The sequence below is a fragment of the Jaculus jaculus genome, chromosome 17 (assembly GCF_020740685.1).
Source record: "Jaculus jaculus isolate mJacJac1 chromosome 17, mJacJac1.mat.Y.cur, whole genome shotgun sequence".
Classification (NCBI taxonomy): Eukaryota; Metazoa; Chordata; class Mammalia; order Rodentia; family Dipodidae; genus Jaculus; species Jaculus jaculus.
The window spans coordinates 63,277,259-63,303,109 of record NC_059118.1 but is presented as its reverse complement, the minus strand read 5'-3'; the positions used below and the strand labels follow the sequence as shown (position 1 = coordinate 63,303,109).

Genomic DNA, 25,851 nt, shown 5'->3' with positions numbered 1-25,851 from the left:
TGTGCGCCACCACGCCCGGCCCGTCTGCTGTTTTTAACACACACACACTGATTAATCTGTTTTTGATGTTGGTGCAGGCTAGTTTTTGTTTTGTTTTGTTTTTTTTGAGGGGTGTGCCACCATAGCCAGCTTGTAGGCTGTTTTTTTGTTTTTTTTTTTTTTTTTTTTTTTGGTATTCAAGATAGGGTTTCACTCTAGCTCAGCCTTTCCTGGAATTCACTATGGAGTCTAAGGATGGCCTTGAACTCATGGTGATCCTCGTACCTCTGCCTGCCTCCTGAGTGCTGGGATTAAAGGCATGTGCCACCACGCCCGGTTTTCACTTTTTTTTTTTTTAATTTTTTTTTTAATTTTTTTTGTTCATTTTTTATTTATTTATTTGAGAGCGACAGACATAGAGAGAAAGACAGATAGAGGGAGAGAGAGAGAATGGGCGCGCCAGGGCTTCCAGCCACTGCAAACGAACTCCAGATGCGTGCGCCCCCATGTGCATCTGGCTAACGTGGGACCTGGGGAACCGAGCCTCGAACCGGGGTCCTTAGGCTTCACAGGCAAGCGCTTAACCTCTAAGCCATCTCTCCAGCCCGGTTTTCACTTTTTTTAAAAAATTATTTATTTATTTATTTGAGAGCGACAGACACAGAGAGAAAGACAGATAGAGGGAGAGAGAATGGGCGTGCCAGGGCTTCCAGCCTCTGCAAACGAACTGCAGACGCGTGCGCCCCCTTGTGCCTCTGGCTAACGTGGGACCTGGGGAACCGAGCCTCGAACCGGGGTCCTTAGGCTTCACAGGCAAGCACTTAACTGCTAAGCCATCTCTCTAGCCCATCACTTTTTGAAACAAGATCTTTTTCTTTCTTTCTTTCTTTTTTTTTTTTTTTTTTTTTTTGAGGTAGGGTCTTACTCTAGCCCAGGCTGACCTGGAATTCACTACATAGTCTCAGGGTGGCCTCGAAGTCAAGGTTATCCTCCTAACTCTGCCACCTGAATGCTGGGATTAAAGGCGTGCATCACCATGCAAGGCTCTTGAAACAAGATCTATGTAGCCCTGGCTAGCCTAGAACTCACTAGGTAGCTCAGGGCCTTGAGCCTTCCATGACCCTCCCACTTGTGCCTCCCCGTGCTGAGATTATAGGTGTGTACCACTAGGCCTGGCTAATCTGTTATGACCTTTTGCTTTTTTGGTGCCGGGGGGGGCGGTGGGCAGTCAAGATAGGGTCTCTCTCTGGCCCAGGCTGACCTGGAATTAATTCTGGAGTCTTAGTGTGGCCTCAAAGTCATGGTGATCCTCCTATCTGCCTACTGAGTGCTAGGATTGAAGGCGTGCGCCATCATGCCTGGCTAATCATCTTTTCAAATTCCAATGTTCATTTCTTAAATTGCTAGAAATTCTTCATGGCTATATTTCAGTGTTTTCTTTTCTCTACACTTCAAAAACTTTTTAAATATTTTATTTATTTATTTGAGAGAGAAAGAGAAAAAGAAGGAGGCAGATAGATAGGGACAGAGAAGGGGCACACCAGGGCCGCCAGTCATTGCAAACAGACTCCAGATTGACTGCACCACATCGTGCATCTGGGTTTATGTGGGTACTGGGGAATTGAACCCTGGTCCTCAGGCTTTGCAGACATGTGCCTTAACTGCTGAGCCTTCTCTCCAACCCTATACTTCAGAATTTTGTTCCTGCTTAGTCCATTGGCAGGTAATCCCTTTTCATTTCCCTTCAAACTCTTGGCCCTTGGTACTTCTTTTATTTTTTTCTCTTTCTTCTTTCCCTCCTTCTTTCCTTTTCTTTCTCTTTGACAGGGTCTCATGTATCCCAGGTTGGCCTCAAACTCACTATGTAGCCAAGGATGATCTTGAAATCTTGATCCTCCTGCCCAGTGCCAGGACTACAGCCATAGGCCGCCAGTTTATGCATTGCTGGGATTAGACGCAGGGCTTTGTGCGTGCTGCGTAAGCACCGAGTTACAACCCCAGCCCGGCAGCCAGTCCTATGTATCCATTCTGGGTAGCTCGTATGCATGGTAGCAGAATGGTTTGTCCTTTTATGCCTGGCTTACTTCATTTAGGATAGTGTTTCAAGGGGTTTGTTTGTTTACTTATTTATTTATTTATTTTGGTTTTTCAAGGTAGGGCTTTCCTCTAGCCCAGGCTGACCCAGAATTTACTATGTAGTCTCAGGGTGGCCTCCTCAAACTCACAATGATCCTCCTACCTCTGCCTCCTGAGTGCTGTGATTAAAGGCCTGGCTACCTCATTCCTTTTGTATGAGAATACTGGTTCACGTATGGATATGCTGTGGTAAGTTTATCCATTCATTATGTGATAGATGTTTGAATTGTTTGTCCTCCTTTTAGCTATTACGAGGACTGCTGCTAGGGATATTTGTATACATCCTTTTTTTATTGTGGTTTTTTGAGTTAGGGTTTCACTCTGGCTCAGTCTGATTGGGAGTTCACTATGTAGTCTCAGGGTGGCCTCAAACTCATCACGCCCGGCTTGATGTCAACGTTTGAACAAGCCTTTGACCAGCTGCTTTGACTTCCAAATTTATTAATTAGTCAGAAATGAGGAACATAGGAGCTGCAGAGATGGCTAAGTGCTTAAGGTACTTGCCTGCAAAGTCTAAGGACTGGGGTTTGATTCCCCAAGACTCGTGTGAAGCTGGATGCACAATGTGGTGCATGCATCTGGAGTACATCCGTAGTGGCTGGAGGCCCTGGTGCATTCATTCTCTCTGTCTTCTCTCTCTTTGCTTGCAAATAAAAATAAATAAATAAATGAAGAAAGAAAGAAACAGCCAGGTGTGGTTGCACATACCTTTAATCCCAGCACTTGGGAGGCAGAGGTAGGAGGATCGCTATGAGTTTGAGGCCACACTGAGACTACAGAGTAAATTAGCGAATTTCAGGTCAGTCTGGGCTAGAGTGAGACCCTACCTCGAAAAATAAAATGAAACAAACAAAAAAAGAAATGAGGAATACAGGGTCCAAGTATTAGCATCCAATCCTTATTTTATTTTTTATTTTTTGGTTTTTCAAGGTAGGGTCTCACTCTGGTCCAGGCTGACCTGGAATTAATTCTGTAGTCTCAGGGTGGCCTTGAACTCACGGCAATCCTCCTACCTCTGCTTCCCGAGTGCTGGGATTAAAGGCGTGCACCACCACACCTGGCTCCCAATTCTTATTTTTATATTATTATTATTTTATTTTATTTTGCTTTTCCAGGTAGGGTTTTACTCTAGCTCAGGCTGACCTGGAATTCACTATGTAGTCTCAGGGTGGCCTCGAACTCATGGTGATCCTCCAACCTCTGCGTCCCACGTGCTGGGATTAAAGGCATGTGCCACCACGCCCGGCATTATTATTATTTCTGACACAGGGACTCACACTGTAGCCCAGGCCAAGTGTGAACTCATGGCAATCCTCCTAAATGCAGGAATTTATAGGTATGAGCCACTATAGCCAGTTAAAATTAAATTTTTAAAGAGTAACTTTGAATAACATTGTTTTCTCTCTTTATGGTGGACAAATTATATACATGGTATCACTGAGCCGTTAACTTGCCATGAAATTCTATGTAGTTTGAAAGCATATTACATAATAAAGTAAATTATAAGTAAAATTCCAACTTTGATATTTTCCTATTCAAACGCTTTCACTGGTCAGGCATGATGGCTGGTGCAAGCCTGACCTCAGCGCCTGGGAAGTTCAGGCAGAACAAGGCTGGCCTGGACACAGGGCAAGACGACAGAAACAGAACTCAATCACGGAGTGGGGTGACAAGTGAATAAAACAGCACTCCCCCCGCCCCAGCCAGTATTCGGTCCCCTCACTGGAACAGGTTACAAATTGGAAACACAAGAGCAATTCCTGTGATGACTGTGTGAACTGTGACTTCTGTTTAGAGACCTGCCCATTTCCTCTTCAGCGGACCAGTCTTGAAAAAAAAAAATTTTTTTTTTTGTTTTGTTTTGATAACTTGGGACCAGGGTTTGGAGGTGAAAAGAGGCACAGAAAAGTGTAACTGCTCACGCTGCTGTGGATGGAGTGTTCCTCAGTAAACAGCAGCCCCTGGGAAAGGGCACAGGTTCTGAAAACTTAATTTGATGACTGGAAGCCAGAGAAACCACCAGCTGAAACAGTTCCCTCCTGGACTTCGGTTAGCTCACTTATCTCGAGTCGGGGCAGTGCTCAGACTGCTTCCCTTTGGTTCTAGAGAGTTCTGTTTCAGCCAGGCCCCATCTGTTTAGTCCATCCCTGGACAGAAACTTCTGTCTGCAGCTCTGAAAGCTAAGGTTCCTTTGAAGGAACGCCTCCAACTAAGTAAAGCCCACAGTGGGCTTTACAACTTTGTAGGGTGTTCACGCATTCAACAGGAGAGCCCGTGGGGTGGAGCCAGGGGCAAAGGTCACAGTAAATAGAGTAGCCAGCTTTCTGCAAAGTGTACCATCTTCTCGCCCAAGTAGGCTCAAATGCATAATTCTGTAGTCCTATTTTGTGAACTTTCATCTTTTCAATCTTGGGGGGGGGGTGACGGATTTTTAAGCAACCCCGGGCACTCTGATCTTCCTAAAGATGCATGTAAAGATGGAGAGCAGGCCCCTTCTGGAACCTCAGCATTACCAGCTGGAAGCATGTCAGCCGCACTATGGAGGAAACACTGTCGAGGGCCTGGCTTCCTCCGGGCTCGGGGATGACTTTGGGCCAAGAGCGCCTGGGCGAAGCGCGTGGTGGCTTCAGGAGCCCTGGGGATGGGATGGGGGAGCCGCTCGGCTCCGCTCCGGCGTTGAAACGGGAGACCCCGCGAGGGAGACAGGGCATGCGGCGTCCCTGACGCCCCGGAGGGAGACGGATGACACAGCATCAGCCGCTCCGCGGCGGGGTGGGGACACGGTGGCAGTGGACGCCATCCTCGGGCCCCGGCGGGCGGACAGCCTCGGCCCAGGCATCGTTTCTGCGGGGGGTGGGGGTGGGGACGGGAAGGTGACAGAAGCCGTGGCCCGCGGCGCGAGTTCGGGGCGAGAAGCCCGCCGGCCGAGCAGCCCCGGCGGAGCAGGACCAACCTGGGCCCGCAGCCGGGGCGGGGCGGGGCGCCCGGCGGCTCCTCACCTCCAGCCCCGTCCCGCACGCGCCCCACCTGGATGCTGGGCGAGGACCGCGTGCGCAGGGGCGCTGCCCGGAACGGGGGGACCCCGACGCCACGCTGATCCCCTCGCTGGGCCTCGGAGGCGTTCCCCCTTTTTCCTCGGCCCCCTCGGGGACGTCGCCCCTTCTCCTCCGCCCCCCCCTCCCCGGTTAAAATAGTGAAACGAACCGCGTCGTAAAGTGATGGGAGCCGCCGGCCGACAAGGCACTGCAGGGGAGGGGGCGCGGTGGCCGGACGGGGTGGCCACTCGGGTGCGCCCCGTGAGGTCGCAATAGCCCTCGGCTCCCGCGGCTCAGACCCTTCCCCTCGGGCGGGCCGGGCCCTCCCCTGGCCCCGGGCGCCACCGGAGGGCGTGGGGCAAACCTGGGTCTGCGCTCGGGAGAGAGAGAGAGAGGGAGGTTCGGGGACTTCGCCTCTTATCCATCCCCGGGGTGGCTGCAGCCCGCGGTCATCCCGCCGCGATCGGGGCGGGGGCGGGCGGTGGGGACGGACGGGTACCGCGGTCCTCCTCCTCGACCCCCCAACCCCCAACCCGGGCGGCCGCCGCCGCCGCCGCCGCCGCTCAGTAACACGTCCCCAGGAGACTCGCAGGAGCAACACGTGATGTGTCTACTTATCAGGGTGAGTGAGCGGGGGAGAGCGAGCCGCGGAGCGTGCGGGCCAGAAAGCGGGGCGGGGGGCCGAGGCGGGGGGCCGGGACGCAGGCTCGGGCCACGGGGTCGCCAGCTCCTCGCCCACCTCCCTCCCTGTGGGAGAAGAGGAGGAGGGGAAGTGACTGCGGAGTTGATGAACTTTGCACATCCAGAAACGCCATTTTGATTCCTTTTCCGGAACAAGTTTGCATCTCTCCTCGCTCTCCTCCCCGAAGCCCACCGGTCCCCACCGCATCATGCCACGGAGCTCCAGCGTCCTGCCGGGCCGTAAGTGACGCCTCCCTCCCCCACACATGCCCCCCGGCTTCCCGGCTCAAGCGGCCCCTTGGGTGGCAGCGAGATGTCTGGGACACAGCCCGGAGCGACCTTTTAAAGAACTTTTTTTTTTTGGGAGATGGGGAGGGTGAAGTCTGCAGAGCGCGTTGGACTTGGGGAAACTTCGGCGTCTGGCGCAGCGGAGGATCCGCGCCCCCACCCCCAACGCGGCGCAGCGGGTGCCCGGGGCCGGTGGGGCCGAGGATGAGCCGGGCAGCCCTCTCCCCTCGGGCTGCGCGCCGGGCCGCTCCTCCTCCTCCTCCTCCCCTTCCTCCGCTGCTTTCCCCTTCCCGAGCCGCCGGCTCTGCCAACCAGCTCCCAGCGCGAGCCGCCGCTGCGCCCCGCCAGCGGGACCTGATGCGCATCCATATTAGCCGTCCGAGCGCAGGAATCCGGCCCGACCCGCGCCGCCGAGTTTATTTTTAACCAGCACCGGCGGGGACTCGGATGGTGCGCGCACCGCGGGGCCAGACACATCTTCCCAAGCGCTGCTCTCCATCTTCCGCCCTCTCGCGCTCGCTCGCTCTCCTCCGACATCCTCCCCCCCATGTGGGAGGGGAAACTTTTCTCCTACATACTTTCGAGTCCCTCTCGGGTCGGGAAGCGCGGAGATGAAGCCGGTACCCGCTCGCCCGCCGCCGCCAGGTATCTGGGGGTGGGGTGGGGGGGCGCAGTGGGGGTGCCCGCTTGGGGTGCTCGGCGCACAGGGGTCCGGGGAGGAGGGGGGTGCCCGCTCGGTGGGAGCATCCGCCGCGCCCTGCCCTGCGGACTTTGATCCTCCCCGGGAGGACGGCGCCGGCCGGGAGGGGCCGCAGGCAGCAGCCCCGCGCCAGCCCTCGCGAGGTCCCGGTGGGCGGTGGAGCTTCGCGGCGACCACCGTCCTCGGGGCTGCGGTTGGGGTTCTGGGTGGGGGCAGGGACGGGGTCGAGGGAGGGGGGAGGAGGGGGGGCCCCGGGCCGTGTCGCCGCGTATTGTTCCTCGCGCTCGGTCGGCGGGGTACGTGTTTCCGTGGGAGCCCTCGGCGTGGCGAGCGCCTGCCTCGCGGCGAGGCTGGGGTGTGCGTGCGTGCCCGGGGGGTGCTCGGCGCCCGGCGCCGTCACGAGCACAGGAAGGAGGCCCGGAGCATCCGAGGCGGGGCCGCCCAGCTGTGCAGCGAGCGAGCGCGCTCGGAAACTTTTGTCCGCCGCCCGCTGGACCAATTTTTTCGCGACTTCTGGGGCTTCGCTTCCTCCTCCCATCCTGGCTCGCAGCGCCGAGGGGGAAGGGCGCGGAGGCCGGGCCGGGGGATGGGGGGGGCGGACGACGACACCGACGATGAACTGGGGGCCCTGGTGGTGCCTCTTCCTCTCCCCCCCCAGCGCACCCCATCCCGGGCCCAGCTCCCCGCGCCCCCTCCCCGCCGCGGTCTCTTAGGAAACTGCGACCTTCGTGGTTGCTAAGGAGCAGGGGAGGTCCTTCCCGCGGCCGGCCCCCTCCCTGGGAGGCGGCGTGTTTTCTCCGCGGGGGCCGTGGGGGGCTCGGCGAGGATGGGGCCGGTGCCCCGGGCGCGCGCGGGACGCGGCGGCCCGGCGTGGGGCGCGGGGGGTGCGGGGACCCCCCGGCGGCTTGACAGGCGCCGCGTGCAGCCCGCGTCGCTCGCCCTCCCTGCATCCGTGATGGGTTATAAAAGAGGAGGCGAGCGTTTCTCCTGGCTCAGCAGATTTGCCCTCCCTCGCTCCTTACTGGTTAGGAGATAGAACGTGAGCCCAGATCCGGACGAGCAGTTCACATTCCATTACGAAATTCTACACGGCTTCAGAGCCAGCAGCAGCACACATCGGGGCACTTTGGAGAGGGTTCTCGTCGTGTTCTGGGGATGCGAAGTGGTGATGGTGGAGACAGATACAAGGGCGAATTAAAAAAAATAAAAATAAAACATTCTGATACGCTGAAAAACCTGTCCGGAGGTTTTCATCAATAGAACAGCTCGCCCTCCTACGAGTTTCAGAGTTTAGATCTAAGCTTACACTTTTTTTTTTTTTTTAAATTAAAGCCAATGGAAAGAAAGTTTGCCTGTTGGGTAAGGGTGTTGGAAGCTGGTGAGGTATTTGTCTCTATCTTGAGGAGACGTAGAAACATCGGCAATGGTTGTGTTACTGGTGCGCACCCCCTGGCTCTGAGATGACTTTTTCAGATAACACGGTGGTCTGCCAGTGTGTGAGTTTATTGTGAAATAGTTAATTGAAGTGGAAGGTGGAGAAATGAGTACGGCAAAGAAAAGAATGCGTTCATGTTTTTTTTTTTTCTCACACCCATGAAAAGCATCCTCTACATTTGATGCTTTCTCCACTGGGGCAGGGCATTAATTTAACCCGGAAGTCTGAGTTAGAAGTAAAAGTCTCTCTCAAAGCTTTGCTTTCTTCAAGAAGTCGCAGGATTTTGAAGGAATGACTTGAGAATACTGTTAAAATATGATAACTTATATGGGTGGACTACTAGTTTTACAGGGTTAGGGGTGGGTTATTTATTTATTTATTTATTTATTTATTTATTTATTATGCCTCTGCCCATTGGGGTGGAGCCTTGAGGGATATCGTCTGATGGGTCTTGCTTTGATGTGTTTTGAACTTTGGTTGCATTGATGAATTAAACATTTGAGTGACTCTAATCATTTTAAATAAGTGAAAGCATCACCCCCCCCTTTTTTTTTACAAAAGAAAGGGAGGGAGAGAGGAGCTCTTTGATTTAGCTAATTGTTTCCCCGTCTCCATTTTAGGTTAATGAACTTGCAATGGCTTATTGTTAAAAAAAAAATACCACTAAACTAGTTGCCTTGGCAGAAAGCTTTGTTTTTGAAGGGGTTGCACCGGGTATGTGATATTCTTAGACCACACTGCCCGTGTCTGGAGTCTCATTCTGTGGGTTCCCTAGATACACTCTTCTCATCAGAAGCTCCCGATTGTCCGTGCTCACTGTTGGTCACTTGGTGGAGGAGCTTGCATCTGACTCAGCTTGTCCAGGTGCTGCGTCCATTCCTAACCGTGTACATCACCGGACAAGCGGCCTTTTGTTGGACGGGTCCTTTATTTGAGATTTCTTGGGGTAGACTCCTGAGGGCTTGCTTGCATCCAGCACAGGCAGCGAATGTCCAAGGGGGCAAAAGGAAGCCTGACCGCCTTGGTCCTGTGTCTGATCCACAGCTGTTTATCGCTTAGCCGTCTTAAGCCGGGCACTAGCTTGCTGCTGTTCCCACACTTCTGTTTTTTACTCTTCAATTTTGAACTGCTGTGTCGGTTCACTTCCTGGGTCAGTTTGGAAGTCTTTGCTTCAGCTAAGTCCATTTCCTGGTTAATGAAGTTGAAATTTTCTGCCCTCCTAGGAGTTTGCATGGCAGAGCTAATATAAACTTAACTCCTACAAAAATTGGTTAAGCATGCTGTCTAGAAGCAGTCAGAAGTGAATCCTTTTCATGTTTCTATTCATTATCCTTCTGAAAAGTAGGTGGTGCTTAGAAGGTCATAGGATAAGGGTTGCTAAGCAGCTAAACAGAGGATGCTAAAATTAACTGAAGCATTTTTGAAAGACAGCCCTTCCCTGTTTTACATTATTTATTTGGTTTCATTAATTTCTGAATCCTCCATGTCTCTTGACCTAGGGAGATAATGATGGTAAAGTTGGTTTTGTTTTTGTTATTATATTTACTCTCTCTCCCTCTTTTGTATCTTTAATTGAAGTTCAGTATTCTCTGACCCAGCCCTGTGGTGTCAAATGGCAGCTTGTCTGGGAGGACTTCTTGTCTGTTACGGGTATGTTCAGGTTGAACTTTCTGGGATAATGTGTAGATAATTCCGCTTTTTACATATTAACAACAGGTATTTATGTTTGTCTATAAATTCTACCTGATCAATAAATTGATGTTTCAACTCGTACGTAAAGATGGCAGTGCAGTGTGATATCAGTAGGCACAGGGCAATGGAGCCTTTCTTAGGGGGTCCATAGCTTTCTCCCCGCCCCCATTAGGTCTGGATGTGGCTCCTCTTCATGTCACCTCATCTCCCTGGCTCCACTTAACTTAGCCCAGCTCAGAGATGCCTTTTTAAAATAATCATATTAGGTTCAGCATCTATCTGGAAAGATTAAACAAATGTTAGAAGGAAGGAGTTGTGGCTTGCATTTGCCCTGAGTATGTTATTTTCCCTCAATTTTTATTAACATTTTCCATGATTATAAAAAGTATCCCATGGTAATACCCCCCCCACCTTCCCCTTTGAAATTCCATTCTCCATCATATCCCCTCCCCATCTCAATCAGTGCCCTGAGTATGTTTTAAGGATCCTGAAGTTCTTCACTTAGATGAAACCATGGCTGGTAACCTCGCACCTTGGCTGACCAGCTTCTTTGCCTCAAGGGTGTTTGTGTCTGTCTGACCTATCAAACAGGCCTGTTGAGTCGATTTTTGTATCTAGTTATATTTAAGAGATTGGTAAATAGGTTTTGTGTTTTTCTTTTGTTCTCCTTTTTATGTTTAGATGTGATTCTTGCATACAAATACTCAGGGCCCTCTTCAAAAAGCCGAGGTCAGAGAGTGATTTCCACGCCCACGCCCAGGGGTGGGGGATAAGTCCGAGGAGGAGGGTGTACCATCTGAGCCCAGAGGGAGGCATACGATGTGATTTCTGAAATGCATCACTTACTTTCAATTTCCCCCACTCCCACGTGGAAAAGTCGACTACAGAAAAGCAGCCCTGGTGGCCCGTGTTTTGTTTCGTAGAGGTGGAAGAATGAGGAAGGTGAGGAGGAGCTTTTCCTAGTTAGCAGTTAGGTGTCCTTGGGCAGCGTTCTCAGCCCAGCTCCTCTCGGTGGCCCTTGCCCTGTTCCCGGGTGCCCGGTATGGTGTGACGGGCAGGCGATGGTGGCAGGAGACTGCGCCCTGCTTGTTGGCAGCAGTAGGGGAGGGCCCCAGGGAGCCGTGACCCTGCACCCTGCTTTGCCGGGGCTGCTGGGTACAGGCTCCCGCTGCCCCTGCCCCTCGGCAAAGGTGACTGCCTTGCCTCAGACTAGCCGTGGGAGAGGGTGGAGACTGTTTGTTCTGTGCGATTCAAGCAAGTAATGCTGAGAGAATCTGAAAACCTGTGAAGTCTGGGGCCTGGGGACTGACGGCTGCCCAGGGATTCACCTGAGGGCTGGCTCTTAAGTCTCCAGGAGGGCGGGTGGAACTGCCAGGGTGGAGGAAGAGACTGAAAACCCCCACTGCCTTTGTCAGACAGCCAGACTGAAGAGAAAAGTCTCAGTGGGGGTAATTAGATAAAGCATTTAAATGCTCTATTTGTTTTCCTCTGAGCTTGCTTGGTATTCACCCCCCCCCCATTTTTTAAAAAGACTATGGGGTAGGATTGTTACAAAATGTTTGATAGGCTTGTAGTTAAATTACTTATAAATTTCACACACACCTTTTTTTTTTCTTCCATTTTTGCACCTTGTGAGGCATCTCTGCTTGCTTTTGTGAAGATCCTGTTTCTGATCAGAGCTGCAGTGACCCCCTGACTCCAAACTCCTGGAAAACTGCTTGTTAGAATCAGCTTGGCTTTGAGAACCAATATTTCTATATGATGCTGATGGCTCTGGGTGGTATTGTTTTCAAGTAAGAGGGCCCTTTTTGGAATTCTCTGGTTGAATTTGGAGGTAAAAGGTGCTGGAAACAGGATCATCACCCCTGGGCAGTATTGCCGCTGTGACAACACTTCCATGGCTGTAGTTTTCTACCTCCTGGGATTGTTGGAAGGACAAAATTAATGTTCCAGAAAGTCAAAACCTATATATGGAAGAAAGTGGTATATTTTGAGCTCAGGAAGCTTTTGTGGGTATCCACTCTGGGTTTCCTTTCCAGAACTCCACACAACTTCTTTACCTTGGGCAGAACTTGCCTAAAAGTTTCTCTCAAATGGAGGAAAGAGGTACCTTTTACTTCCAGTGGGGACCAAACAGAGCCAGAAGATTCTTTTAAAATATTGCCTATTTATTTATTTGCAAGTGTGTGTGGGGGAATGAGAGGGGGGTAGTGAGAGAGAATGGGCGTACCAGCATCTATTGCCACTGTAAACAAACTCCAGATGCATGCACCACTTTGTGTATCTGGCTTACATGGGTATGGGGGAACTGAACCTGGGCTGTCAGGCTTTGCAAGCAAGCACCTTTAATCACTGAGCCATTTCTCCAGCCCAGCCCAGCAGGTTCTTGATGAGGCTCACGGAGGGGTGGGCTGTAAGGAAGTAAATATAAGTAACAGGCCTAGGGCTGGCCCTTCAGAGGAATGGCTGTCCACAGATTGGCTTTGCTTGCAGGGGACATTGAGTAATGCCTCTGGCCTTTAGCGTGTAGTGATCAGAGGTGTTAGTGTGCTTCTTACGATGCCCAGGGCAACCCTCCACAGCTGAGAATTGGCTATTCAGTCCAGATGTCCAGGAGCCAAGATTGAGCCTGCTTTACGGTAGTGGGCTTGCTGTCTATGGGTCAGTAGTCGAGTGCTTACGTCGTGTGCACGTGCTCTGGTCCCCAGAACCGAGGCCGTGGTCCTTCTTATCAGCAGATAGGCTGGTTGTGCTTCCCGATCTGCATGCATTATGTTTGGGAATCTGAAAATCCATACAGCAAGCCAGCCCTTAGCTCCTGCCTGTAAGGTACCTTGGTCGGCAGGTTCAAGGTTTCATCGAAGATCTGAGGGTAAAGAAAACAGTGAACTGTATTAAGTACATTTGAAACCCCTGTTAGTGAAGAAAAGTTCAGAGCTCTGCTTCTAAAACAAACCAGATTCACTGGCAAGAAGCTGCTGGGGTAGGTGGCTCAGCTTTCCCAGTCACTTCAGCTGCTGAGGAAGCTGCTAGGGTTCTGTCACCTGCCAGAGTTCCCTTGTGTTTTAAGTTAGGCAGAGTACTTTTTTTTTTTTTTCTTTTCAAAGTGTTTGAACTAGCCCCTGCTTGCTTAATGCTTTTGCACTCAGAGTCCCTTTGTTTCTCAGGTTTTTGCAAAAATTTTACATACCCACCTGTCCTTTTTATGGAGCTGGTTTTGTTTTGTTTTGTTTTGTTTTTGAGTGGGGTCTTTGGTCCAGGTGTTTCTCTCTTGACAGGGTGGGTGGACAGTTGCCTCATGGCTAAGGGATGGAGAGGCGAGGAGGAGAGGGCACAAGGATTATTTGTGTGCTCTGAGACCCCAGGTGGAAATGTCTAGCACAGTTAGCCCAGTGCTTCTTGCTTAACCCTTGTCCTGGGTCTCTCCTGCCACTACCTCGGGCCGCTCCCACAGGCAGGGGCCGAGGAAGGAAGCCTGGAGTGGGGAGAAGAAAGGAGTCAAAATTCTCGGCTTAAAAAAACCCCCGGCTGTGCGGACTTGTTTCCGACTTAGCTCCCAGACACGTGATTCTGGACCGTGTCTCTTTTACCTCTCACACCAGGGGACAGATAATGCCACTGCTCACCGGCTCCTTTCAGTCCCCCTGCTTCGTGCCTTTTGGTGCTTTCCTGCCCCGCACTCACCTGTGAGCGGGCAACTCCCAGCTCTGTCCTTTTATGACTTTGCCCAGGCTGGGGCCTTCAGCCACCTCGCCCTGCAGGTGCTTGTAAACATGAAAGTCATCTCCCTGCTGGGTTAGGGATCTGCAGTGCCCTGCTCTGCCCAGTCAGCCAGGCCAGGAGCCCCACATCAAGCAGGAACCTCACTGTGTCACAGACGCCCCCTAAAAGTTCATTTCCTGCCACCAGCTCCTCCCCGCCACAGTTCATCCTACGCGGGCCTGGGCAGCAAGTAGCGAGCGGTGCGTGTTGTCTGCAGGCTTATAAACGGCCCTTGGCTCCCTGTGTCTGCAGGACGATGTCCAAGCACCTTCTCTTGGCTTCCAAGCCAAATCTGTAGCCTCGACTCTTGCTGTCCTCTCTGCTGCTGCTCTGAATAATTTTTCTCTGCTCCAGCATGGGCTGTTCCTCCTGCTGTGTCCCGTCCTCTTCCCCAGCTGGGAACATTTCTTCCTATTCTTTTCAAGAGCTGGCTCCAAGGCCAAGTCTTTGAGATGAGTATTAGGTCCTCCTTCCAGAATAGCATTCACCTGCCCCCCCCCCCATTTGTCCCGTCTGAATGGAATTTCCCTGCTAGCGTGTTGCCGCACCTCCAGTGCCTTTCCTTCCCCTGCACCTAGCCCTGCATGCAGAGTTGGTGCTCACGCGTAGCGTGTGCTGAGTTCTAATACGAAAAACAAACGTTCTTGGAGATGAGCCACGTGTAATTGGGAGCTGAGGCCCGAATAGCAGCAGAAGCTCAGTGAGGGGAAACGCGCATAAACATTCTCAGCACATCCGTCACGCAGAGGTCCGGGTTGAGGTGCACATTGGTGCAAAAGACTTGAATTTCTGAAGGCCTGAAGTAAGTTTTGTCAACTTCATTTAAAGAGAGGGGAAAATTTTTGTTAATGCTTGGCTGCGCTAAAAGCTGTCACACTGGGGCCTTTACTAATTATAACCACTTTTCATGGCTCTTGGTTTGAAGTTTACATTAAATAGGAGAGATGGGCACCCAGATCAAAGGCCAGCATTATTTCAGAGCTCCAGTGTGTGGGCCCATTTTCTCTGCTTAGTTAAAGTTTTGTTTCATTAGTGGTATGAGTTAATAGGAGTGTTGGTCTGTGTATAATTTAACTTCTGTTTTTCCCGTTACTCCTTGGGTTTAAAACAAAACACTAAGCCAGAAGCCTACAGGATGTCAATCTCAGTGCACTTTTGTGCATGTGCGCACGTGTGCGTGTCTCCGTGTGTAGTACACATACTTAATAAAAAATTAATTACAGGTCTTTTAAAAAATTTATTCTTATTGGAGACACAGGAGAGAGGGAGAGAAAGAGAATGGGCGTGCCAGAGCCTCTAGCCACTGCAAACAAACCTCAGACGCATGTGCCCCCTTGTGCATCTGGCTTACATGGGACCTGGAGAATCAGACCTGGGTCCTTAGGCTTTGCGGGCCTTCTTCTCCAACCCTACAGGTCTCTCTCGCTCTTACTCTTTCTTTCTCTTAGTTATTTATTTATTTTATTTTTTGGTTTTATTTTATTTTTTATTAATTTTTATTAACATTTTCCATGATTATAAAATATATCCCATGGTAATTCCCTCCCTCCCCACCCCCACACTTTCCCATTTGAAATTCCATTCTCCATCATATTACCTCCCCATTACAATCATTGTAATTACATATATAGAATATCAACCTATTAAGTATCCTCCCCCTGTTTTTTGGTTTTTTGAGGTAGGGTCTCACTTTAGCCCAGGCTGACCTGGAATTCACTATGTATTCTCAGGATGGCCTCGAACTCATGGTGATCCACCTACCTCTGCCTCCCAAGTGCTGGGATTAAAGGCGTGTGCCAGCACGCCCTGGTTTACAGGTCTTCTTTATAAAGATGATTTTCACTGTTTTAAGGAAGGTTCTTTTATACTGTGACTGTAATGAATACACAAAATCACCTCAACCTTTTCTTAACTTTCTTTTTTAAAAAGAGATGCACATATTTTCAGAAGAAACTGCAATGCTAAGAAGCCGGGGTGGGCGTTTCAAAACATATTGTGAACTATGTAAATGCATTTCCTTTAGAAAGAAAAGGCAGAGACAGACTGAATGACCCACCCACCCACCATACAGAGCAGAGATTCGTGGGTGCAATCTGAGTTGATTACAAGTGCATCATCACTGGGGAGCTGGAGCTGCAGCTGAGCTGGTAGAGGGACTGCCCAGCAAGCGTGAGGTCCTGGCTTTGACCCCTGGCACAGCGTAAAACTGGGCGTGGGTTGGACACCTGTAATCTCAGCACATGGGAAGTGGAGACAGGAGAATCATGAATTCAAGGTCATCCATGGATATATAGCAAGTTCAAGGTCAACCTGGGCTTTGTGATAGCCTGTCTGAAAAAACTAAAATATTACTATCTAATATGTGCAAGGCTGGCTGTGGTCTCCTGCACCACACACGCTTCAGATATTCTTTTTTAAATTCTGGTATTGACAGGTTTGTTTTTTTGTTGTTGTTTTGTTTTGTTTTTCAAGGTACAGTCTCGCTGTAGCCCAGGCTGACCTGGAATTCACTACATAGACTCAGATTGGCCTTGAGCTCACGGCGATCCTCCGACCTCTGCCTCCTGAGTGCTGGGATTAAAGGTGTGCCCCACCACGCCCGGCCACTGACAATTCTCATATAGGTACACAAGGTGTTTTGGTCATAATCGCCTTCCTTCTCCCCTGTCTCTCTTCTTAATTTGATGTCTTTTTTTCTCCTTTTTGTGTGTGCCCCACCGAGTTCAGAGTCGCCTGCATGGTACAGGGAGAGGGCATTGCACCGCAGGATGTATCGTACGGGGCCCCAAGACGGGGGGCCTGTCCTTCCTTCCCCCAGCAACCGTGCTCACCAGGCTCTCCCCAGGGAGGTTGAACAGTCTTTAAGAAGCACTTTTCTGCTAGGTGTAGATGCAACTTGGATCTGGTGGAGGCATTCAGCTGGGATGTTTTAACTTAGTTCTCTTCTGGGTGCCCAATCAAGGACACTCCATGAAGTAACATCAGAGCTGGTACCTGAAGGCTGATGAGAGGAAAGAAGGGTGCCAGGGAGCAGTGGCCCCAAACCCCTGGGCCTGGAGGAGGGAACGCACCCAGGGAATGGACGCCCAGTGTGTGCGGAGGAGGAAGGGACGAGGATGCAGGAATTCATGGGCGACAAGAGCCTGAGGTAGACACAGGTACAAGTAGAGCTTGGGCTGGAGAGATGGCTTAGCGGTTAAGCGCTTGCCTGTGAAGCCTAAGGACCCCAGTTCGAGGCTCGGTTCCCCAGGTCTCACGTTAGCCAGATGCACAAGGGGGCGCACGTGTCTGGAGTTCGTTTGCAGAGGCTGGAAGCCCTGGCGCGCCCATTCTCTCTCTCCCTCTCTCTCTCTCTGCCTGTTTCTCTCTGTCACTCTCAAATGAATAAATAAAAATTAAAAAAAAAAAGAATGCGGGGCTTGGAGTTTTTTTTTTTAAGAGCCCTGGGAAGCTATGAAAGTAGTCGGCAAGGAGTGGCGTGATGGCATTGGCAGTTTTAACACCACATAGCAGAGACTTGACCAGGCAAGAAGGAAGCAGCTCCCTGGTCTGCAGTGTGCAGAGTCAGAGGGTCGGCTTCGGTTTTCGGAGAACGTGGAAAAGCAGTGGTGGCCTGGAGTTCGGGGGACAGTAGGAATGGGGAGCTTGGATGGATTTGAGATGTAGGGATGAGGACATCAACACTGGATGGGGCAAGGGAGCAATGATTTCCATTTCTGGTTTTTCTAATCTGAGATTGGAATGTGGGATCAAGCAATGTATATGAATGCGACTTCGTTTATTTTTCTTAATCTTTTAAAAAGTTAATTCTTTTTTACATTTCTTTCCATGTGCGGTGTTTTATTTCATTAAAAAATATGCCTGGCGTGGATGAAACATGAGAGGTACTTGTAGTATAATGGGAAATGGAGGGCTGGGGAGAACTCAGTGACTGAAGGCTCTTGTTCACAAAGCCTGTCAGCCGGGTTTGATTCCCCAGCGTCCACATAAAGCCAGACATAAAAAGTGGCATGCACACGTATGCGTGCGCACAAACACACACACACAAATAAAAATATTCTCGGGCTGGTCGTGGTGGTGCACGCCTTTAATCCCAGCACTTGGGAAGCAGAGGTAGGAGGATCGCCATGAGTTCGAGGGTACCCCGAGACAATGTGAATTCCAGGTCTGCCTCAGCTAGAGCAAGACCCTACCTTGAAAAATTACATATAATATAGAATAACATATTATGTTGTATATTATATAACGTACATATTATATATAATTAAACTATTCAGAAACAGAAGCCATGTTCTTCACCGTGGGAGTAGCTTCCTCCTTCCCTCTTACCTTCCTCCCTTCTTAATTTCCTGATGCTAAAGAGAACAGGAACGATCTGTTGTAGATGTCCTGAGCTTTGAATGGTTTTCAAAGGACATGCACGTGGAAGTCCTAAGAACGGTCCAGTTTTTGCTCATTTTAGTGATGCTGTGTGTTTGACCTGTGAACAAAGGGCTCATGTGGAAATACTTCTGGGAAGAACCAATCTGGGGGCGGGGTCTGGGGAGATGGCTTATGTATGGTACTTGCTTGCAAAACCTGCAGGCCTGGGTTCAATTCCCAAGACACGCAAGCCAGCCAGATGTGCAGAAAGTGGCTCTAGCATCTGGCGCTCACTTGCAGCAGCAAGAGGCCTTGGCACGCCCATCCCCCCACAGTATAAATAAATAAGTAAATTAATTAAAAAAGAGCCAAGCTAGGGCTCTCAGAATTGCTCATATCAGAGCTCTTTTCTTTTTTGAATTTTTAGTTTTTTCTTTCTTGACCCACTTTTCCAGCTTAGTTCACTGTAACCACATAGATGACCTCAGTGGTCACCTGATGCCCTTAATGTCTCTGGTTACATCAGTATTCTGCTTCACTAGTAATCTGTGTGAACGCAGAGCTCATTCACTGTGCCAAACTCGCGTGCTTCTCTGTGTCTGCTGGGCTCTCCTCTAGGCCTGCCCGGCCAGCCCCTTCCACCGAGGAGGAATTTGTATCAGGAGCGACTGGTCCACATCTGTACCCTGCTGCTGGTGGCACACCTGCCTCCTACTCCATGGCCATCCTTAGGTTCTACTGTGTTCTTTTTTTGTTGTTTTTTTCCATAGCAGACAAAATCTTTTTATGAACTAGATGGCATTTTCTGCCAAGTTGGTATACACCGGGAGCTGGCTCAGGGCCATGTAGCCCTGTGCTTTTTGCTACTCCGGGAGGTGTCTGAGCCTCAGAGCTCCATGGGATGCCCAGGGCCTAACAGGGTAAGTGGCTGTCTTCTAGTAAGGACTTCTGCTTCCTGAGGGAGAGCTGTCTACATAGCCAGCCCCCTTGTGTCTGTGAGTTCAAGGCTAGCCTGAGACTATACAGTGAATTCCAGGTCAGCCTAACTCAAAAAACCAAATAAATAAATAAATAAAAATTGGGCTCACAGTATTAAGTTTTAGAATTTAAAATTTGGAAAACTTAGATTTTAAGGTACTGCATAGACAATTCAGAGGCCATTACCATACTGTGGCTTGAACAGATGCATCAATTTAGATATAATCTAGTAAGCTTATCATAAATGTAGTTTTCTAGATAAGTACCTTATAATGAATATCGGCCATTGTGTTAATAGCCTATTCATTAACCCAGTTCTGGTGACAAATGTGATCTTACTTTTTTTTTTGTTGTTTGTTTATTTTTATGTATTTATTTGATAGCGACAGACAGAAAGAGGCAGAGAGAGGGGGTCGGGAACTGGGCGCACCAGGTCCTCCAGCCACTGCAAACGAACTCCAGACGCATGCGCCCCCTTGTGCATCTGGCTAACGTGGGTCCTGGGGAATCAAGCCTCGAGCCGGGCTTCTTTGGCTTCACAGGCAAGTGCTTAACTGCTAGGCCATCTGTCCAGCCCTGATCTTACTTTTGGACAGTCTACCCGTAGTTGCTTATTTTGCAGTGTGCTGGTCCATGGTGACCACATGCTCTCTATTGCTGGCTTGTTGTTTATTTATTTACTTTTTTTATTTTTTGAAGTAGGGTATCACTGTAGCCCAGACTGACTTGGAACTCCCTGTTTAGTCCCAGGTTGGTCTCGAACTGGCAATGGTTCTCCTAGCTCTGCCTTCTGAGGGCTGTGCCTTAACGGTGTGCACCACTGCCACGCCCGTCATGTTGCTAGCTTGTGTCCTGTATGAGCACTCCTGTGCATCTTCCTAATGGATTTGGTACCTTAAGTTCTGAGAGCTTTGGCATGTATCTGTCTTTTGGGACTGTGTTGCCTGGAGATGAAGTGAATGAAAGTTGAAAGTATTTTATAGAAAAGCTTCTGAGGAGCTGGATGAAATAATTTAATAAAGTGAATGTTGTAGAGTTTTATCAAGCTTTCTTCAGAGAAGATCCATGTGATGTGGCTTCAAGGTGATACGGCCTGACCAGGTCTGTGATGTCCCTTGTTTGAACCAAAGCCATTGCTCGCTGGCTAAGAATGTGGTATTGGGATTCCTATAAAGCAACTTTAAAGGATCAATTGGCTAGAGAGCGACTTCTACTTTTTCCTCAGAAAAGTGGATGGGGGGCTGGAGAGATGGCTTAGCGGTTAAGCGCTTGCCTATGAAGCCTAAGGACCCCGGTTCGAGGCTCGGTTCCCCAGGTCCCACGTTAGCCAGATGCACAAGGGGGCGCATGCGTCTGGAGTTCGTTTGCAGAGGCTGGAAGCCCTGGTGCGCCCATTCTCTCTCTCTCCCTCTATCTGTCTTTCTCTCTGTGTCTGTTGCTGTCAAATAAATAAATAAAAATTAAAAAAAAAAAAGTGGATGGGGAGGCCTGAGAGGGAGGGCGTCCTGTGAGCACTCAGTGCTGCGCGGGGGGGGGGGGGGGGGGTGGGGGGTGGGGTCCCCTTTGATTTTGTTGTGTTTGTTTCTGGGCTGCTGCGAAGTGGGGCGCAGGGCTTGTGCACGCTAGGCCAGTGTTCTATCACTAAGCCACGTCTCCAGCCCTTATTTCTTTATTCTTTCAAGTGTAAGAAAGAAATTATTTTAGAATTTATGCCAGAAGCACATTTGAAGTGCATGTGTTGTACCGTAAGGGAGGAAGCCCAGCTCCAGTGTCGGAACAGCTCCGATCTTGATGTCGTCGGCCTCTTAGGCCCCTGATAGCCTCTTTCAACAGTTGGAAATTATAAGCAGTTTTCTCTGTTGATAGCTTAATGTGTAATTTTGCAAAATAAATAAATAAATAAATAAAATCTTCTTTAGTGTGTCAGTTTTGCAAGAAACATCTCATTACCATTTTCGGTGCAAATTGACAAAAGAGGGATAGTAGTATTTTCAGACTTCAAGCCAAGTTAAATCATAATCATAAATCACAAATCTGCTGTATGTAAAAGTAAGCTGGGCGTGATGGCACACACCTTTAATCCCAGCACTCGGGAGGCATTGGTAGGAGGGATCACTGTCAGTTTGAGGCCACCCTGAGAGTACACAGTGAATTCCAGGTCAGCCTGAACTAGAGCAAGACCCTGCCTCAAAAAACAAACAAACAAACACAAAGTAAAAGTAATTTTAGAGGCCCCCAGATTTCAATTTCAGGCGTAAGTTGAAGTGATGAAAGCTTAGGTAGGCAGCCTTCTTCCTGACAGCTCTTGATGTCGCTGTGGATGAATAGTGACGCGTGTGTCGTGGGATGCTTGCTTTGTGACTCTCACAGTGGTGTGTGGTCACATGTCCTTTTTATCATGTATCCAGGAAACAAGGAAGGGAGGCAGTGTGGTTAGCGCTGACCAAATTATTATATTCACAGCCTGGAACTACTTCATTGTTATCTTCACAGTAATTAGAATTTTATTGGGTCAGCTTGTCTCTAGAAATCTTTTTAAAAAATAGTTGTTTATTTGAGGGGGTGAGATATGAAGGGGCGTGGTAGGTCCCCTTCTGAGAGCTCCTGACATGTGCTGTGTTGCATCTGGCTTTTCGGGGGGACTGGGGGGTCAAACCCCAAGCCAGTAGGCTTTGCAGGCAAGTGCCTTTAACCACTGAGCCGTCTTTCCAGCCCCTCTGGAAGTCTTGACAGTCGTTATTGCAACTTATTTCTCTGAGGAAAATAGAAACATGGTATCTATCCCCCCCCCAGTCAAGTGGTCAGCCTTGGCACTCACGCTCCTTCTGCCCCCTCCTCCCAGGTGCACCACGGTGCCCAGCTAGAAACCCATCCATAAACAGTAGGAGCTACCGTATGGCTGTTCACATCATAAATGGATTCTGTTCAGAGTATCTTTAATTAAATTGTGTGTGTGTACACAACTTTCAGCTGCATCCCAGCTACCTCATCTGAGGCAGGGTTTCATCTCTATCCCGCTCTGCTGGTGTGTGTGTGTATGTTTGTATACACCCATGTGCTACCTCATCTGAGGCAGGGTCTCCCTCCATCCCACTCTGCTGGTGTGTGTGTGTGTGTGTGTGTGTGTGTGTGTGTGTGTGTACACACACGCGTACCACTGCATCTGAGGCAGGTCTCTCCATCCTGCTCTCTGGTCTTCGTGCTCTCCTGGAGCTTCTGAGGATTTTGCCTGTCCTCGACTCCCACCTCCCAGGTCCGTGATGGGATACAGAAGCCCACCACGGGTTCCAGCTTTTTACATGGAGCCTGAGGATGGAACTCGGGTATCGAGGTCTAGCTGGAAGTGTTTATTCACTGAGCCATCTTCCCAGCCCTAAAGTGCCTTGAAGTAAGTCCAACCGATAGCATCAGAGTTGCCAAACACCTTTGGTGAAAAGCATCACTAGGCAAGGCCCGCCTGTATGTTCTGCATTAGATGCACCGAAAGTGAAAATAGTCCAGTGCCTCCTCTACTCTTGGTTGACTTACTCCATTTGATTCCGCTCTGCCACGTTGTTACACTTTAATTTCACCTTTTTGGGGTTACTAGGCTTTCGTGTAGAAATGACTGTGGCTGTGACGCAGGACCGGCGGCGAGGAGATTCCATGTGTGTGGAGCGCTTACCGGCGACCGTGTCTAAGTTCTTGTCGTGTCATGTCGCCCGTGCTTTACAACACTTCTTATCCCACCATTCGGATGGACTTCGAGAGTCTGAGGGGAGCCTTGTCGTAGGGTTCACACAGGGCCTGTGCTGCGGAACTGCTGAGCTGCCTCCCAAAATGGCCTGATTGACTTAGCAGATAGAGTCTCCTTGGCACTGTTCTTCACACAGACCCCTCCCTGCCGTGCACAGCAAGGGACAGGTGGGCGACAAGACGTGGGTCTGGTTTCTGGACACGGGATTGAAAGTCGCCCAGGGAATGGCTTGTTCTTTGTGGCATCGGGTGTTGTGGGGTTTGGATACTCCCTCTGTGGGGGTCACAGCAGAGGTTGGGGGTCTCGGGGAAGGAGAAGCTTGTACACGTGGTGTTCATAATAAGCCAGCTGACTTCCAAGGGTGTCCCTAGAAGCCCGGGGAGCTCAGGGCCCACCCCTGGGGGAAGACGCCCAGAACACACCTTCCTGCGGTGAGCCCAGGAAGTGAGGCAGTCTTGCATGTGGCTGGAGGCGCCCCGGAAGTGACAGAAGTGGGCTGGTCTTCTGTCCTGCTAGGTGGCGAGGGGCTCTTTTCTCTTAAACCCTTCATGTGAACAGCCCTTTAACCTCGCTTTTGAATTGGGTACAAACTGCGGGCTCTCCTTTTTTTTTTTTTTTTTTAAGTGAGTTTCTTTTTTGCTGTGAGTTTCTGCAGGGCCAGTGTCTTGAAAAACAGCTTCATCGCTGTTAGGTGCCACAATCACTTGTTCCTTTCTTTAATATCCGAAGTGGAGAGTTGGCCCTGGAATGGGTACTGGGGTGGCCCTCAGAGGTTCAGTGATGTGTGGTGACAGTAAAGTAGGGACAGTAACTGATCTAATTGCTAACTGTGTCTGAAGATTTGTCCGGATCCTGCGAGCCAGCCTCAGGAGGCGCTGTTTCATTGTTGATTCTCGTTTTCTTCCTCTCTTTCCTTCTCTCTCTCTCTCCCTTCCTCCCTGCCTTCCTTCCTTTTGTGTTTTCGAGGTAGCTCAGGCTGACCTGGAATTCACTATGTGGTCTCAGGATGGCCTCCGACTCATGGCGATCCTCCTGCCTCTGCCCCCCAAGTGCTGGGGTTAAAGGCGTGCGCCTCCCCCAGCTCCCTTTTTGTGTAGCTCAGGCTGCCTCAACCTGTGATGCTGGGGCCCAGGGCCTGCAGGACAACGTCCCCTGGGCACTGTTTGGCATTTTAAAGAGAACAGCAAGAGACATGCTTGGGATGGGCAGACAGTGAGAGGAAGATTCTCTTCTCTCCTAGTGTTTGGGAGTCGGGCTCACCAAGAGCGTCTTGTCCATCTGTGGGGGTCTGAGCAACTCGTAGAATAGGCAGGTCTTGAACTGCAGTGAGTGCTTCCTGTTTCCACCCGAGTAGCAAGGAGAGAATTTAGTCTTTCAGTTTTTAACTGGCCTCGGTTTTCTGTTACCATTTTTATGTTCCCCATGGCAGACTGGAGCCAGAGAAATTCGGAGCTCTTTATTGAGAAGTAAATGGGGGATATCAGCAAGCCTGCGTTTGTCCCCCTGCCTGACTCCTGCCCTAGCTACCAGGCTCTGGCAATGTGAAGATGAGTAAGACTGTCCCTGACTTCACGCTGGCTGGCGAGGGAAGTGGCGGAGGAAAGAGGAAGCGAGGACCTCCTTGCCATGTGGAGAGGATGTGGGGAAGGAAAAACAAGATGTACTTCGAGGCAAGAGGAGCAGGAAAACATGGAGCTTACTTGGAGACAGGAAGTCGCAAAGTGGTGGGCAGGGTTTGGGGTGTGGTGCGGAGTTGGGGTGTTAGAGGAGTTGATCTCCGTTGGGTCTGGGTTTTGCAGGCTCTGTAGGTCGTAGTTGTTTTTAACCAGAGTCATGGTGTGAGGAATCCTGTGTTTGAGAGAGAATGCTGCTAAGCCCTGAGGAAAATTTAGCAAGACAGGAGACACCATGCTCAGCAAAGTGCAGCATGAACTTGAAATTTGGTATCCTTGTGCTGGCTTACTTGGGTACTGGGGAATCGAACCTGGGGCCATAGGCATTACCAGCATGCACCTTAACTGCTGAGCCATCTCTCCAACCCTGGAATTTGCTATCCTTTATGTAGCCTGGCTGGCCTGCACCATACTAGCATCACGTCTGCAGCAGCCCCCCTGCCTCTTCCTCTTCAAGTGCTGAGCCATCTCTCCAGCCCCCTCTTCCTCCTTAACGGCTGAGCCATCTCTCAGTCCCCTGCTGCTTCCTCTGCAGTGCTAGGATTGCACACAAGAACCACTGTGCCCATCTTGGTACCCTCTCAAATGGAGTAATTTCTCCTTTTGTTCAAGAAAATTAACAGGCTTGGTGTGATGGTGCACACCTTTAATCCCAGCACTCAGGCAAAAGTAAGAGGATCACTATAAATTTGAGGCCAACTTGGGCTACAGTGAGACCCTACCTTAAAAAAAAAAAAAAAAAAAAAAAAAAGAAAGAAAGAAAGGAGAGATGACTTGTTAAGGCACTTGCCTTCCAAACTTAACAACCCAGGTTTGATTTCCTAGCACTCACATAAAGCCGGATGCACAAAGTGACATGCATATCTGGAGTTTTTTGCAGCTGCTAAAGGCACTAGTGTGCCCATTCTCTCCTCCCCCCCCGCCCCTTTGCAAATAAACAAAAGCATTTAAAAAAAAGAAAAAAGAAAAGAAAATGTCCAGCCCAGGTTTGTAGGCTACGTTTTCAATCCTGAAATAATTGAAGGGTGTGAGGGTGTAGCTCGGTGGTAGAGAGCCTTAAGGTTAATCCCAAGAGGTGCAGAGGGAAGGAGAGACAGAGAAAAGTAAAAGATGTGAACATTTATTTGTAGCAAATAGAACTCAGTAAGACACTGTTTAAATGTCCTTCATTGTGTTTTGTTACTCAGTATTTAAGGTCATCAGAGAAAAAGAAGCCTTTAAAGGGCCAGGATTGGGCTGGGGATACAGCGGGGCACAGCACTTGCCTTGTGCAGGAACCTAGGTTCAACTCTAGCATCTCACCAGAAGCAAGCACAGTAGTAATGGCACAAGAAGAGTTCAACCAGGACCATTTATGTCTTGTGACCACTGGTTTGTTTGTCCCGAGGATATGA

At 50.0% G+C, this 25,851-nt stretch overlaps 1 protein-coding gene across 5 annotated transcripts in view; it reads left to right on the top strand.

Moving 5' to 3' along the window:
- Positions 1 to 5,636: 5,636 nt before the first annotated feature.
- Rreb1 (ras responsive element binding protein 1) overlaps positions 5,637 to 25,851 on the top strand; it is a 159,209-nt gene continuing 138,994 nt past the window's right edge. For 2 of the 5 annotated variants that reach the window (XM_045136428.1, XM_045136427.1), the window contains exon 1: positions 5,872 to 6,071. The gene's annotated coding sequence lies outside the window, so the exon portion shown is untranslated. Of the gene's footprint in view, positions 5,773 to 5,871; positions 6,072 to 6,492; positions 6,765 to 25,851 lie in introns of those variants that run through there. The other 3 variants (XM_045136424.1, XM_045136425.1, XM_004666155.2) reach the window with 3 other exon arrangements.